The sequence below is a fragment of the Carassius auratus genome, unplaced genomic scaffold (genome assembly GCF_003368295.1).
Source record: "Carassius auratus strain Wakin unplaced genomic scaffold, ASM336829v1 scaf_tig00035628, whole genome shotgun sequence".
In the NCBI taxonomy this organism is placed as follows: domain Eukaryota; kingdom Metazoa; phylum Chordata; class Actinopteri; order Cypriniformes; family Cyprinidae; genus Carassius; species Carassius auratus.
Window position 1 is genome coordinate 120,594 of NW_020526248.1, and position 17,745 is coordinate 138,338.

The 17,745-nt window shown below is 36.7% G+C and overlaps 1 protein-coding gene across 2 annotated transcripts in view; it reads left to right on the plus strand.

The window, feature by feature from the left end:
• Positions 1-17,745, plus strand: part of LOC113082035 (extracellular sulfatase Sulf-1-like) — an 84,577-nt gene that overhangs the window by 710 nt on the left and 66,122 nt on the right. The gene's annotated exons all lie outside the window — the stretch shown is intronic.

Sequence of the window (17,745 nt, forward strand, 5' to 3'; positions counted from 1 at the left end):
TATATATATATATATATATATAACTTTTTTCTAACCAAATTTTTAGTGAAAATATTTTACAGTCCTTTACTGTTAGATATGTAGCTGTTTAACACAATATTTGTCTGTCTGTATACATTTATGAATATTTATTATTCTGTTATTTATTATAAAAAAAAATATTAGTATAATTATTAGACAAAGAAACGCCCAATTAAATATTATGAATGATATAAATATTAGTTGGTAGGATTTTTTTTTTTTTTTTTGCAGAATTTTTTTTTGTTGCATACTTTAAACTATTGGACATGCAGCTCTTAACACAATAACCTGCTGTCCGGTTGTTGGCCTTTTCAGTTAGAAATATGTAGCTTTCAACAGAGCCTCTGAATCATTTCATCCTTGAACGTGTTTATCCATGAATGTGCTTATCCAAATTATGTGTTTTGGAGTCGATAATCATCACTTGAGGTTTTCGATTGAGCTATGTACTTATTTGAACAATGCATGATTGGCCAGAATAAGTATGAATAATATCAGACAAAGCCAGGGTCAAACTAAGTGCAATGACATAATGGCCTCACTGAGTTGTTAGGCCTGGATAAATGATTCAGGTGTGAGAGTTTGTGGTCAGTAGACCAACATGAACTGTTTGGTTCGAGAGGCACTGTTCCAGGACTGACAGACAGTTGTGTAGCAGGAGCGTGTGACTTTACATGGGGTTGCATGTGTGAACCAACAACACTTCATTCAGCATTCAAGTAGAAAGATTATGGATCATTTGTGCAGTCCTCCATGTCATTGAGCTGTTTTGTTATTTCTTCTTACCTCATTTGTATTGCCTTTAAATGATACATTAGACCAAAATGCAGAACACTTGGTAAATGTGGTGATGTTTCTATTGACTGTGAAATATTGAGGACTGATGAGGGAATCATCATTTCTCAGGCACACACACATTAAAAGCCCTCTAGGCAGAAGCGTTTCATACTTTATTTAAAACACATACTGTAGGTTGTATTCCCTTTACCACAGTTTGGCGTTATATTGCAAGCCTTGACAGAAATGGATGAAAATCTGCCTTTGAGTTCTATTTCATGGTCATTTTTATAAAGATATCCTTGAACATAAAGTGCACATCTGGATTTTTATTAAACTGTTATTTTGTGAAATGGGTTTAGATGTTTTATGCATGTTTCTTGGGATCGAGGCCTTTATGTTTTACTCGGCTCATTCACCTTCATGCTGCAGTTCGCCAAGGAGTCCATTGAATTGTTCACAGTCAATCTGTCCACAGATGAATGAGCAGCTTTTAAGGATGATTATAAATCAAAAGCTGGATTTGTATTCTTTGGTTGTGTACTTTCTGTAGACAAACTCTCGCCAGTACACGTTTTTTGAATCTGGCTTCTGAAACAAAGAAAGACTTCTTGTTATTAGTCATACTTACTTGTGAAGACTTTTATATTACTAATGTTGGAACCCCGATTAGGACGTATTTGAGAGATGAGAAGTGACTGTTAAAGGTATAGATCAACCAAAAAAAAAAAAAAAATTATGCACCCTAATCCAAACCAACTTGTAGAATATAAAAGGAGACATTTAGCAGCATATCCAAGCTCCACTCTTCCATTTGTATTTTTAGTTACTTATTTTATTATATTAATGTTTTTAATAAAACCCATTATTGTCTTCTAGCTTGATCCTATAAAAAGCTGAAATATTTACTTTAATTAAAAATATGACATGTATCGGTTTATATATAAATATGCATACATGCATACAGTACAGACCAAAAGTTTGAACACACCTTCTCATTCAAAGAGTTTTCTTTATTTTCATGACTATGAAAATTGTAGATTCACACTGAAGGCATCAAAACTATGAATTTACACATGTGGAATTATATATGGAATTATATACATAACAAAAAAGTGTGAAACAACTGAAAATATGTCATATTCTAGGTTCTTCAAAGTAGCCACCTTTTGCTTTGATTACTGCTTTGCACACTCTTGGCATTCTCTTGATGAGCTTCAAGAGGTAGTCACCTGAAATGGTCTTCCAACAGTCTTGAAGGAGTCCCCTGAGAGATGCTTAGCACTTGTTGGCCCTTTTGCCTTCAGTCTGCGGTCCAGCTCACCCCTAAACCATCTCGATTGGGTTCAGGTCCGGTGACTGTGGAGGCCAGGTCATCTGGCGCAGCACCCCATCACTCTCCTTCTTGGTCAAATAGCCCTTGATGCCTTCAGTGTGACTCTACAATTTTCATAGTCATGAAAATAAAGAAAACTCTTTGAATGAGAAGGTGTGTCCAAACTTTTGGTCTGTACTGTATATATTTCTAATTGTTTAGTGTATATATATTGCAGTTCAGAGTTTAAGTTCTATGTATATATTATACCTTAAAATACAATGCTATATGATCCATCTAATTATAGATCACATTCATTGTAGTTATTTATAACTATTTATATAAATGTGTATATATGTAACTATTTAGTTTGTTAGTTAGTTTAATTGACATTTAAAAGATTATTTTAAGCTTTAAGCTAATACTATGCACTTCTGTGTAGTTGCCAGAAATTATGGATAATGTGATAATGTGTCATTACTTTTGCTGAACCTTCAGTGGCATTAATCTTGTCATAAAAGTGGCATGCAGGGCACACAGTATATTTCATAAGCCTCACATTTTACAAATTGGTATGGAATTGCAACTACTTGAAAACACCCTTTCTCGTAAGATCAGGTTGAGTTACCTGAGTATCCCTATCCGACAGTTGATAGTTGAGTTGTAACTCCAGACGTGATCATGGAATGGCCCCATGTCTTGACGCACATGAGGTTGCTGAACACAAACTCCATGAATAGGCTTGTTTACTAACCACAAGTGGTTCCACTCACAAAAACCATAACAGCACAGTACACAACAGGGGTGTAGTTGACTTTTACAGCTTCCTGGTGGAAAAGAGCTTTCAGCTGGCCAGCACCTGCAGAGTTTGAAGGCTGCAAAGGGCAGGTTAGTGGATATTGGCTAGAAAGACATGACCTCAGCTTCTTGTGAGCAATGTGGAAACCATGTTTAAAGGCCGTCTTCAAGCTTCAGTATCAGACTGACTCATTTATTGTGCTTTTTTAGTTTCTGAGTCCTCAAGACAATAGGGTTTATGTGTGTTGCTTGCTGTTCTCATAAAGCAAACTGTCCAAGCGAATAATAAAAAAGGCTGTACTTTGGGCGTGCTGAGGTTTTCCTGTCTCTTCATTTCCCCTAATGAAATCAGACTGAATGTCAAAAACATCTGTCCTAACTGATTCCCTCCTTGGTGTTCAGTTTTTTCTTTTTTTTCCTTTGATTTATTCAAGCGTGAAGCGTAGTAAGCATAATGGGTTTGCTCCAGTCAACTTCCTTAGTGTTCAGGAGGTCATCTGAGACTCTAGGGCCACCTAGTTCCAAGGTTGTGGGACGTAACTAAGTGAATGTGATTGGGGGAGGTCTTTTTGAAGAAAGTGTCCTGGGAGCTGCATGACCGAGTCAAAGTACACATGGATCAAATGTTTCATGTGATTCATGTATTCACAAGGTGCAGCAGGATCCCTCAATGCTGAGCTCATGATTAGCCTCCTGAAAGGAGGCCAAGGGCTGAATGTCAGCCCAACTGGTGGATATCCAGATGTTTTATGGGAGCCGCACCGCTTGTATGAAGAAAGAAGGTGGTGGTGGGCCAGACTATCCTTGTACTTAACATGGACACAAATCATAATGACTGGTTTAAGGGGAAACATGACTGGGCTGTAATTTATGTCTTTTTATTACATGGCTCTGTGGAATACTTGATTCTGTTTGGTCAGTTGCGACAATCTGAGGTCTGTTATCCCTCGATAACAACCGGTAAAAGCTGATAACACAGGCTCATCCGGGTAAATGAAGTTGGCCCAGGACTCTTCCTAGAAACTTTTTTTTCTTGGTGGAAGCTTTGGTGGAAGCTTTTTTTCACTGCTGTGTGTGTGCACTTCAGATGGGTTAAAAGCAGAGCACTAATTCTGAGTATGGGTCACTTTCAACTTGCCGCTTACTCGCAGCTGCGGTGTTCACTGAAGTTTGCGTTCAAATATTTCAACTCAAAAATCAATATTTTGTCTAATTTTACTTATGTGGCAAGTAGCCGTGTAATAATTGGGATAATGTACATTCAGCCGTCTATACATAGCATAGACTTCTCTCGGCCGCCCTATTGTCTTGTTTTGTGCATGGGTGGGACCATTTGTTTTTCTTTTTTATTTGATTGTTTGGTGCTCTGAATAATATAATCTTAATATTGAAATGCCATAGATTGCTTACAGCTTCATATTTTATCTGCTAGACTTGACTTCATACATAGGTTTAAATAAAATGTATTTATTTATAATTGATTAATTTATATAGTTATACAGAAAAGTTTCTACTGCAAATGTGCAAAAAATCCAGTTCTCATTTTTTATGTGATTCAAAGCAGGCTTGTAAAATAACTTTTTGATTCAAACCAGTACTTTGAGCCTTTAAGCCATTACATCATAAACAGTCACTGTCGGGCATTCAGTTGCCATTTTCATTTTTGAAAGGGAATTGAGTTTAATTTAGAATTTACTGTTATAATTAACACACAAATCATTAGACTTTCTTGGACCTCACTGGATCATTATGAGGTCCAAGTCTCACTGGAGCATTATGGAATAATGTCTTTTGTTTTACTCAGTTCTTCAGTTTTATTGATGTACTACAGCAATGAGTGGCTTTATAAGGCAGGTTTCCAATTAAACTGTTGCTTCTTATGAACCTTGTGTACTCCACTTTAGATTAAGTGTTTCTTTTAGAGCAAATAAAAGCATTTGCCATTTGATTGAGGTACATTTGCAGTTATAGGGAAACAAATGTAATTTCAGTTAAGCCAGATGAGGAATTCTATGATAAATGAAAAGTTCACGCTTTTCCACTCCACTCTCTTGGTTGTTAAAACAAATTTGACAAGCACTTAAAATGTCTTATATCCTTAAGTAATTCCTTAAACCTCAAGACTTCCGGCTGCTTGTTTTAAAAGAGATGAACGTCTTCAGTTCTCACATTTGGCACGCTATGGGTTTCATTAGAGTAGTGTTAATTACACTTTCTCCATTGCCAAGCTAATTGAAGCCCAGGCCAAGAAGAACAGGGTAAACAGGAGATGCATTACCACTCCTTCCCATAATGCTCTTCCTGTCAGGCCACATCACAGGCCAGGAGATGGGCACACAAAGACGATGTTTGCTCAATCTATCCAAGCGAGGTTGCTCAATTGGGGTAAACTAAACTTTCCCATCAGTGTCATCCTTTTTTTCTCTGTTGGTGGTATTCAGTGGGGGAAAAGGGTAATTTTGAGCAAATCTGAAGAGAAGCCATATAGTTGGGTATTTGTACTTTATTAAAACAAAATATTTAATGTTGATTCTTAAGGTAAAGAGGTACAAATCTTGTCTTTTGTTCTTGTTTTTCTTCATCTTGTCTTCCTCCATTGGTCGTCGTCGTCGTTGTTGTTCTTCGAGTTTATTCATAACCAATGATCATGTTTTGACAAGTAAATTTAAATAGTATTTTATGATGGTTACACTGCTAAAGTTTTTTTTTCTTCTTCTTCTTCCTAGTCCAGCACATTTAGTACAAATGTAGGACACACAATTGGTCATGTTGTGAATTTGAGGATGTCGTGGACCAATAGAAGAGGGACTTTATTGTGTGGCAGTCAATAGTTGCTAAGCAGTAAGAGAGGAGTGTTTGCTTATGTCAAGTCTAGTAGAATAAATGAGGGCAACAATGGGCAAATGTATTGACCTGACTCTTATATTTGTAGAGTCTTGGCAACCTCCCAGATGGATAAAGACCACAGATTTGTGGGGTAAAGCTTTGAAAATGAAGGACTTGGGTCTGTTGTTATAAATGAGGTTAGTTTTGCCCTCCTAGAATGTAGTTGTTTTTGTAAGTGCTGCTAATACAGGTGGAGCTTGACTATGTACACTGACCTAAGGACTTTGGGAACCTTTCTGGGTTTTGTTTAGCTGTCCATCATTATTAGTGTTATGCCTTACTTTACTTCGTTACCCAAGAAAGTAATATAGTTACGTAATCCGTACTTTGGAACTCCTTACCACCAACACTGACCAAGATGGCAAGCCAAAGCTGATAAATCTAACTTGCAGTCTTGTGTGTTGAATCAGCTGCATTTATAATGTTCATATGTTGATTGCTGACATGAAAGAATCATTTACATTCTGACTGCCTTTACATCAAAGCTGGTGGACGAGGGCTCAAGCTCAGGCTGAGCTGAGGAAGCACTCTGGAGAAAGAGCATTTATTTTTAAATGTCTGCTGTAGGGTTTTATTAATATGAGGTTAAACATGCCAGCTCAGACTACAATCATTAATTCTGGAATGCTGTCAGACCTCACATATATGCCAACTCTCTATAAATAACTTCTGTTCAAAGCCAAGAGGGACAATGAATTTAGAAGTCTGCATTACTATTTCCGTTTAAATGCACATACATGTTGTTTTTTTTGTTTTATTTTTTTTTTTTATATACAGAGAAGGGATGCTATTTGTCTTGTATTTAAAGTATTGGCCATAGATGTCTGTGAAACCTCCCTAATATAAAGCAAAAGATTCACAGCACCTTACTTCCACATATGAGTCATCTAATGTTAGATAATATCACAATATTACTATAGGCAAATGTTAAAATTAAGGAGTGATGATCATGGGTGGGTAGAAGTATTTCGAACTCTGAGCATGAGGCAGATGATGAAACAGGATGGACACCTCCGCAAAAACCATGAGCTCATCTGTGGGCGAATTTTATGGCAGCCTTTTAACATTTTAACCAAATATTTAGAACCAAAAACCAAATATTGAGGACATTATTTATTTTTGCTTTTATTAAAGATGCTCTGGCACGTTATTTTGTCACAAAGTTAAATGCTACTTCTAAAAAATATATTATTTGGATGTAATATATTACATTATACATTGCTATTTTGGATGACACGGACACATACACACTCACACACACACACACACACATAATGCGTAATGTTTTTTTATACTGTAGAAACTGTATATTCTATGGCCCTTCACCAACCCTAACCCTATCCCTCACAGGAGACTTTGTGCATTGTTACTTTCTCAAAAAAAAAAAAACTCATTATGTATGATTAATAAGCGTTTTGAAAAATGCAGACATGAGTTATGTCCTCATAAGTCACCTTCTCCTTGTAATACCTGCGTCATACCCATGTCATTTTACAGAGTTGTGTTCTGTTATGTCACAAAAACAAGAGCACACACACACATATATATATATATATATATATATATATATATGTATGTATGTGTGTATATATATATATATATATATATATGTGTATGTATGTGTGTATATATATATATATATATATATATATATGTGTGTGTGGTGTTATAATTATTCCTTTCTCTGAAACCTGGTTTAAAGTCTGCTTGATGTTAGCAAAAGTTACTTTTTCTTTTAATTTCTTGTATATTAACATAGCTTTCCAACATGACCCAAACAATGGTAACCACTGTTATGGTTATTAGCATCATCTTCACCCACTCAATTCCTCTCCGCCTCCCCTACTTTTGTTGTATTACCTGATGCTCATCCTGAGGTCGCTGCCAGTAAAATGCTAATGTATTGTAGCTTAATTGTGAGAACTCCACTGAAAGTAGATAAAAGATCAGGCTTGTTCATATGCACATGAGCAACAACTGCATTTAACCCACCCCATATGATAAAACAGTTTTAGTTATCTGAAAACAAGCCTTTTTGACAGGAAACCAGGTTTAGTTCTGTTCTCACAGGATGTTTTCTCAATGTCGATCAGTTTGTAGTATTTATACATTATTATAGTATTTATTAATGTTAAATTAACTTTTTCTATATTTTGTGTTTGTGATTTTTGATTAGTGCTTTTATCATTTGCAACAGTTTTTCTTATTTAGGTAATTTTGGTAATTTTAGTATTATACAATATTTTAGTTCAGTTATTCCCTAAGGCAGCCATTCTTATTTTAATTTAATTTAAGTTTATATATGTTTTCTATTCTAATGGTTTTATTTCCCAAGGTTTGTTTTTTTTTTTTTAAACCATAACACTGTCAAAGTTTTTCACACTATGTTTGGTGGTGATAAACTAGACAAAATCAACACTTTTTTCGCCATACGTTCATTATTTAATGGGCATTCCTTTGTGGCTAATAATAGTTATAATATTATAACTATATAATTATAAATATATAATTCTAATAATAGTTATACTTGGAATTTTTCTACTTGCTAAAATGTTCATTGAGCTTGTGTGGAATTTCCTCTGGCACATTTGAGTTTACTGAGTTACAGTATCTACATGGTTTACAGCAGTCATTAATACAACTTTTCTTGTATGCTTAACAGCTACACCGCAGACAACAATGCTCTATTGACGTCTAGTGGGTTAATTTGCTATGTTTCAAGAGTGGCATAAACAAATTAAGCCTTATGACTTGCCATGAAGGAGATTTACCTGTCTGCTTATCCTGTGCACAACCCACTCTTAAATCGACTGCCGCAGAATTTAAGTGGTCATAAAGTTGTGTTGCTGTAAGAAGCTGGTCAGGGTTTATCCTTTGGGGATCTCCAAAAATGTACTGCTTTATATGGATTACGAAGGGAAAATATGTAAAGTTCATATTGAATTTCCATTGCATGCCCTGCCACCACTTCTCCTTTTTTTGAAGTAGATGTGGATTGGCATTTTAAAAGGACAACGGTCCAACATTTGTTTGAATATAGTTTATATGAATAGAGTTTATGTAAATGCAGTGTGATTTAATATCATCCAAATATTTGGTCATATTTCCTATGTGGTCAGAATTTATCCAAACCTTTTTTTAAATTATTATTATTATGAATGTTCCAAAAGCAATTCATTGTTGCATGTTATTCTAAAAAGAAAAACTTTCTTTGTCATCTATAATCAAAATGTTATAACTTATTGGATGATGTTTACCAATAGCTAAATAGCTATTTTGGCATTGCTTCATTTGGTCTGGGTTTATATGACTCACTCTTCATGATTTAAAATCCATCATGAATTGATTTAAATCAAGTCTTAATATCCTGTTTCAATCTGAAAGGTCACATTATAGGAAAAAAAAAAAGTTTCAAACGTCAGTTCCCATTGTTTTTAAAAGTATTCTGATATCGTATGAAGTCAAAGGTCTCTGAGAAGGTAGCGCTTTCAAAATGATTGCATTTTGTCATTTCCACTATTAAAGCTAGAGTTTTGGCATGATAAACTGGTTCGAGATCAGTTTTCAGAGCTAAATAACTGATTCAAACCTTCAAGAACTTTCACCCTGGTGCCAAGAGCGCTGGATTAGCTCATTGCCTGTGATAGCGACCTGCTGATAAGACCATTAGATACCAGAAGTTATTGGAAGCTCTTCTCACAGACGGTCATTTCCTCCCTTACAAAGTCTCCTGTCAAGCATACGCTAACGTAGGTTTTACTAGCCTGTTAGCACTCCCTGTCCCAATTACTCACGCCCTAATGGAGCTTCTCTGACTGGTGTGTTGAGTAGTTTACAGTCTGAAAAAAAATCTCTTTGAAACCTGTTTTAAGAGTGGCCAATAAATAAAAGCTTCTCAGTGGGAGGATCGCTGGGTAATGGCTGTTATGCTAAGAGTTCGACAGCTCCAGTGTTGAAGTCGCTGAGTAAATTACACACCACAAATCTCACTATCAACAGCCACTATGTGTTTGTCTGCAAGACTCCTACAGTTTGATGGCCCAAACTCTGCGGTGTTTGGAAGGCCTCGGCGCTCGTGTCTGAGGTGTGGGTAGAGCTAACTAATCTGGGTGTAGGAGTCAACCGGCACAATGTGTGTTAAATGGCAGCACCATAATAAACTCCAAACAAATAGAGGGTTGCTAACGCTGTGCAATAGCCAGGGTGGAGGGCCGCTGGTAGCCATCAAATGTCTGGGGTTCTTGGAAAGACATGGAGGCAGTGGGCAGATATTACAGCCTGGAGACGACTCCTGGGGTATTGGTTTATTTCAACACCCTTTTGAGCATGGTGTCATACACCCAAAAGAATGGGAAGAGACTTCTTTTGTATTTGCTTGGATAACCATTCACCATGAAATGGTCCTGTTTCATAAACCAGAACGTTCATGATACAAAACCGGAGGTGGTTACGCGGAGTGCTACCTTCCAGTTTCACAACACCACCCCCAGCTTTAGACAGCTAGATATAACAGGCCTTTGCAATCAGATTTCCAACTGATGCAGACATTGCACAGTGGATGCTTTTGAGCACGCATCCATGCACCTTTACAAAATAAACCCCGATATTTATAGACCGAAGGGACTGAGGAATGTAGGAAATGTATCCAATATCTATACTCACTGTCCTCTTACTGTTTTGTTTATATGAAAGAATGGACAATGACAAACACAACCAGACAAACAGACACACAGAAAAAAAAAAAAAATATATATATATATATATATATGTATGTGTGTGTGTGTGTGTGTGTGTGTGTGTGTTTTATGTATGTATGTGTGTTTGTCTGTTTGTGTGTTATTGTCCATTCTTTCCTTCTATCTATATGATGATACTGATACTATATACACTGACCTTTATTAATATTGGCTTACATTTTGGTAAATATGACCAAGATTGTGCAAGATTTTTTTTCAAAAAAATTCATACAGCCACCTTTGGTCATATTTACCAAAATGTAACCTTCCATTAAAGTAAAATAATTGAAAGTGGGGGGAAATCACATTATGAAATTATGAGAAGACCATTAAAATAACCAGCCATGACTTCCTGTAGGATTATAAATATGAGAAACACAAAGGCTAAATTCCCATAATCATGAGTAAAACCAAAGAATATAGTTCTGATGTGCAGAAAAAGAATGTTGAGCTTCACAAAATAGAAAGTGGCTGTAAGAATAATGCTAAAGCATTGAAAATCCACATTTCCATTTTCAGGGCAATAATTAAGAAGTCCAAATCAACTAAAGATGTTACAAATCAGCCTGGATGAGGATGTGTGTCTATATCACCCTATAATGCATGGTAGGAAGGAAGAGAGTTTGAGTGACCAAAGACTCTCCAAGGATCACAGCTGGAGAACTGAAGAGATTAGTTTAGAGCTTTGGGGTCAACAAGCCTTAAAAAAAACAAAGAAAGAAAAATGAACTGCCCCTACATCACCATATGGTATTACAGGAGGGTTTTAAGAAAATTCCTCCTCCTGTACAGATAGATTCAGATAAATAGCATCATGGATTCTGTCAAATAACAACAGATGAAAAATCAATACCTGATTGCTTCTGTTACAAATCTTATAATAGGTCATGGTTGTATCTTCCATCAGGAAAAGGATCCAAAACAAACATCGAAATCAACACAAAAATGTGTCACGCAGCATAGAATGAAGCTACTGCCATGGTCATCCCAGTTTCCTGACCTGAACCCTAGATAATAAGTGTGGTGAACTAAAGAGAAAAGGCACCAACATTGAGCTGGGTATCTAATGGATCTGGAGAGATTTTTTATGAAGGCATGGTCTATGACCTCTTGTCACATGTTTTCCATACTCCTCATGCTTTATAAGAGAAAACTCAGAACTTATCTTGGGAAAACGATGTTGAAAAAATTGGGTGCCAATAATTGTGGTCAATGCGAAAAACATTTTCATAATGAGACCCCCCCCCCCCCTTAGTTGAAAGTTATGTTGATGATTATAATTATACAACGTAATATTACAACTAAGGATAATCCCAAATTCAGTATCTCAGAAAATTAGAATATTACATTAGACCTATACAAAGAAAGGATTTTTAGAAATCTTGGCCAACTGAAAAGTATGAACATGAAAAGTATGAGCTTTTGCCTGAATTACTGCAGCAATGCAGCGTGGCATGGAGCTGATCAGTCTGTGGCACTGCTCAGGTGTTGAGAGTCCAGGTTGCTCTGATAGTGGCCTTCAGCTCTTCTGTATTCTTGGGTCTGGCATATCGCATCTTCCTCTACACAATACCCCATAGATTTTCTATGGGGTTAAGGTCAGACGAGTTTGCTGGCCAATTAAGAACAGGTATACCATGGTCCTTAAACCAGGTACTAGTAGCTTTGGCACTGTGTGCAGGTGCCAAGTCCTGTTGGAAATTGAAACCTGCATCTCCATAAAGTTGGTCAGTAGCAGGAAGTATGAAGTGTTCTAAAACTTCCTGGTATACGGTTGCATTGACCTTGGACCTCAGAAAACACAGTGGACCAACACCAGCAGATGACATAGCACCCCAAACCATCACTGACTGGAAACTTTACACTGGACCTCAAGCAATGTGGATTGTGTGCCTCTCCTCTCTTCCTCCAGACTCTGGAACCCTGATTTTTCCAAAGCAAATGAAAAATAACTTTCATCAGAGAACATAACTTTGGACCATTCAGCAGCAGTCCAGTCCTTTTTGAAGCGAGATGCTTCTGACGCTGTCTGTTGTTCAAGAGTGGCTTGACACAAGGAATGTGACAGCTGAAACCCATGTCTTGCATACGCCTGTGTGTCAGGTGGTTCTTGAAGCAATGACTCCAGCTGCAGTCCACTCTTTGTGAATCTCTACCCCATTTTTAATGGGTTTTGTTTCACAATCATTTTGTCCAAGCATTTGTTTTATTAGTTTTATTTTGTTTTCCCACATTTGATAATTAATGGCTTATTTGTCCAGTTTTACATTAAGATTTTAACATTGTTAAAGCATATATAAAAGGAAAATTAGTTTCCATGTCTAAAATCCCTTTTGTCGTTTTTATAACTGTATGCTACACAATATCCCATCTGTTTACATAAGCCAGCACTGTCTTCATTTTTGCACGTGCATTACACAGAGCATGCTATTAATTTTGGCTGAGGCACAATACGTCAGGTTTTTCCTAAGTCATGAAAATTCCTCAGAAGCATAGCAGCACATTCTGGAGAGTTGCGTTAGTCCGATTCCCTCAGGAAAAGTCGGGATGTGTTTCCCCCGCCGGCAAGAGTCACAAACCCCTCTCTGTCCACTTTCCTCCCCAGACCTTGGCTGGGAGCTACCCTAATTTATGACCCATTTCCTAAACAAAATATAGAGTTTCAGGCGTAAGTGTTCATATCAGTATACTTAGGAGAGTGTGGAAGCTTTACAATGCATGACCTGATATAGTCAGAAACCAGGCTGACAGGCCCGGCGTAGATTAATATAGCCCTTGTGACAGAAGCTCACATCTGGAGGGTGACGCAGAGTGCAGACACCTGAGCCCGGCAGCCGCGATCTTGCTCAGCACGTACTTAAGCGGCAGTCAGTGAGGTCATGGGGGTGATAGATGGGAACTTATTTTCACAGACAGAATATCGGCCATGAGAAAGGGAACGAGAAATGGGTGGAGGACAAAGAATGCACAGATGGGGAAAACAAAGTGAAAGAATGTGTTTGTCAGCAAAATCCCTTTCTTAAATTTCATCCGATGTGGTTCTTGGTAAAGCAGCCTCGAGGCATTGAAATGGCACACGCCTGGATGAATTTATGATCTGTGGAAAATCTGCAGCTGCCCTCAAATTTAACGAGTTCTACCAAAGTCAAATGATGTATACACAGGTGAAGATTTCTGTTGGCAGCTTTTAAAAAAAAAAACAATTCTAACCAATCTGACTGACCACTTTGGTTTGTAAAATGTGACTTATGGGCATGTTTCCGTGCCTTTTGCAAATGAAAATGTTCGCCATGAGAGTCCGGCACGGAGTAACACGCTTGTTTGTGTTTATGAGATTCTAACAGTACTTCTGCTGTAAGGCCGAGGCTTTTCTCACCTATAAGGTTGTGAAATCTTCTGGTGGTTAGTTATGAGCTATTACTTTAACACCTGGTGCTGAAATGTTAAACAAATGATCTATTGCTGTTGAGATTGGTACCTTGAAAGTTTCCATTTGGAAGGTAATGGGTCACGTTTCTGACAAAATGTGTATTGTGACTTAAATTTCACAGTATTTTTTTTCCCCCACTGTTCTGTGTTTCTTTCCTGTTTTCACACTCAATCATGTACTTTCTCCAGTAGTATGACCTCCAGTTATTCTCCTGTAGTCGGTCTGGTTAATTAGGGCAGCCAGTTTAAACAGATCTGAACTAACAGCGGAGGTCATATGTTTGAGGGAAACGGAGATATATTGATGTGGTGGTAAAAGTCGGAGTGTCTTACTCCCATCCACTCCTGTCTCCCCACAGAGCTGCTCAGATGTCTCTATCCCAAGGCTATGAAAACAAACACTTCAGTGTTTCTAAACCGGTGTCTGTTACTGCTTACACGCTGCTCATGCATGGGACGTTTGAATCTTTTGAGTATTATGGGGGATACAGAAGCAGAATAAATGGTTCATATTTTTCACACGGCTAATGTCTATTACTTAAAGTCACTGGTAAATATAGGATGTCTGCTAAATGTTTTAAAGGCTCACTTTTAAAGTAGTAGAATAAATTGTGGAAGCCAAATTAAATTAAAGGCTATTTAAGGGAAGTCAAGCCTCGTGCATTTTTTCCCCAGTCTCATTTTGGCAATGCATGCAGAGACTAATGCAGAGACTAATGAAGAAATATTATAAAACATTTTGCTTTCATTTTATCATTTCACTGCATCAAAGTAGTTCAGGATCAACCTTTTGGCTGGCATTTAAAATCCAGTTGTTTGTTTGTGTATCTTTTTTAGGTGATTTATTAGGTGATCTCTTGCTGGTTTTGGATTAAAATTGATATTTTATGCATTAAAAATTACCTATCCCCATTTGGTTCCAAAACCAATATAACTGATGGATTTCTATGCAAAACTAAAATAAAAATGTATAATGCATCATTTAAATTGTATAATGATATGCATAATGTGCTAGTCACACATTTTCATGCAATTACAATAAATGGAAATTGCACTCAACCAAAAAAAAAAAAAAAAAAAAAAAAGGACAGTTGGTTCTTTGTGTACAACAGCTCATCATTGGGACAGTATCCTCAAAATGGCATCACTGTACTGAAAATAGTTGGACTTGAGAAACTGATCTGCTTGATTCATGAACGAATCATTCAGACTGACTGATTCAATGAAACATTTGGTCTCCAAGGAACTATTCATTAATGAATCAGACATTATGGATCACCCCAAAGAAAGTTAGGATGGACAAGATTTTCATTATTATTTGTTAAATGTTTTCTGTTGCTCACACAAAGGATATTACTTTAGAAAAAGCAGCCACAGTCATTATTCAGTTTCATTAATCCTGTCAATGTTTTTCTCTTTAAAATGTGACACGTTTTTCTTAAGTTAAATGAAGCCTGCATGATGTTTCTGTTGGTGCAGTTCAAATAATGGTGTCCATTTAGAATGCAGATGGTGATTTAAAGCACATAAAACACTTTTCTGAGAAAGAAAAACAAAAGCATTAATTAATAAAAAGAAATAATAAACCTCTGGCAGTAAAAAACAATCATAACCCAATAAATCATAGAAATAATGAATCCCACTCCACTTAATGTCAGTAATGACAGAGCAGTGTTCTTAATTGTTACAATGAAAAGCCTCCTTGGCCGCAAGTTAAAATGCATTTTCTTTTCCCTTCGCACCACAGAATCCAGATGTTCGGAGCAGTGCATGTTAAACAGTGGATGTCTTGGCTGTAAATCCAGGACACGAAGAGCGAGTGAATGATTTTTTCAGATGCCTTCGAGTGTCTTCGACATTAAACCAGACTCTTAAAGCATTCTCCAGCCCACCACTTTGTTCTCCTTATGCAGTCTTGTCTCACAACCACAGTAACAGGTGGGCCGTCCCTCCGTCTGCTCGTGCTGTGCTCTGTAGAGTAGTGTGTTCTGCTTCTTGTTTTTCCAACTTTTAAATATGAAAATATCTGGTGAAGGGGTGTCAGTGGATAATTTTTTTTTTTTTACATTTAATTCTATTTTTTTATTGTTGACGATTAAATTGTCTCCATGATCTGCTTTTGAAGAAATATTGCACAGCACCCGTTCTGCCAGCTACACTTCTGGAGCATGGTAAAATTTGTTTTAATCTTGATATTTGCTGCATATTCACCTAGGCCGCCTTCGCGACCATGTGCAAGTTTACCTCACAGTCTAATAATTAATTATATTAATTCTATTGTGATTCTTTTGCCATTCTGTTGTGTCCATGATCTGCTTTTGAAGAAATACTGAAATGCATATTCACCTAGGCTGCCTTAGGGACCGTGCGCAAATTAACCGTGTGAAAGACTTTTTTAAAATAGAAACATTTGTTTGATTGTACTGCTCAGACAACTTCTAAAATGGTAAAACCGACATGAAAAAGAATTGTTATAAAATTGATTTTTATTTTTTTATTTGTTTTATTTTTTTAAAGAAAAGTTGTGATATACAGTATCACGCACCTATATGATCCACAGATCTTTTGTTTTAGGTTTGCTGAGGATCTCTGTTAGTACTTAAACATTTTCAGATGCCTATCCATTAAGGATATCTGCTTAAATATAATATAGCAAAGATGGAAGTGCATTGATGGATTGGAATATTTTCTTTGCACTTATGACCCTAAGATCTTTTGACAGCGCATCATCAGCACTTCTTCCTTACTCAAATACATGTGTTTTTTTACGAATAACTCCTGTCTTAAGTCTTTCATTGATCTATGATTTCCTAGGACGTTCACCTCCAATTTGAATTTGGATGATTTTCTCAGTGTTACATTTAAGGATTGATACAAGATGTGTCTTGGATGTCTCGGTTGTATTTATGTTAGTGGCTCACACATGACGTCAAGTATGGCCACATTCTGGTTGAAAAAATAAAAAAATCTGAAAGATGCAAATTGCAGTTTTGGTGTGTGTGTGTGTGTATATATATATTTATATTATTTATATAGTGCTTTCTAAAATACAGATGGTGTCAAAGCAGCTTTACAGTGTCAAATGGGAAAATAGTTTGTCAATAATGCAACAAGACAATAACAAGTATTTTTTTTTTTCTTTCAGTTAAAGTCAGTTCATTGATTCCATGATGTCATCATCCAGTTCAGTTCTCTTCCAATAATGTTGTGCAATCTTGCAGTAAGCCATTATGGTTGAATTGGACAGCATGTATTTAATGTTGTTTTATTAAGTTGTGTCTCTTCTTGCCCTGACTTTGTACATGCTGAATAAGTCTAGTGTTTCCTGCTTTAGATTTGCAAATAAATTAGTTATGACCATTTTTATGCATTTCACTTGTGTGCGCTCTCTCTCTCTCTCTCTCTCTCTCTCTCTCTCTCTCTCTCGCTCTCTCTCTTTCTCACTCACTCAGTCTCTTCTGTAAAAAGAATTCTTGGATTTTCATAATGTGTTCTGTAAACACTCACTTTGTTTGTTTTTATCTGACACATGTAACCACTTTATCTTCAAATTATTGGCACTCTTCTATTCAACAAATTTGTTCACTGTACACCACACATTAAGACTAATTGAAATCATATTGTGATGTCATGTGTATAACAGTGCGGCTCTTTGTTGGTGTTTTGATGTGGTTTTGTTGATATCTTACACTCTTGTGGTGAATGTGTTTGATTAGTGATCCTGAGGGTCTTTAAGTGGCATCTGGAATGCTGATCTCACCCTCCACCACGGAGCTCAAAGAA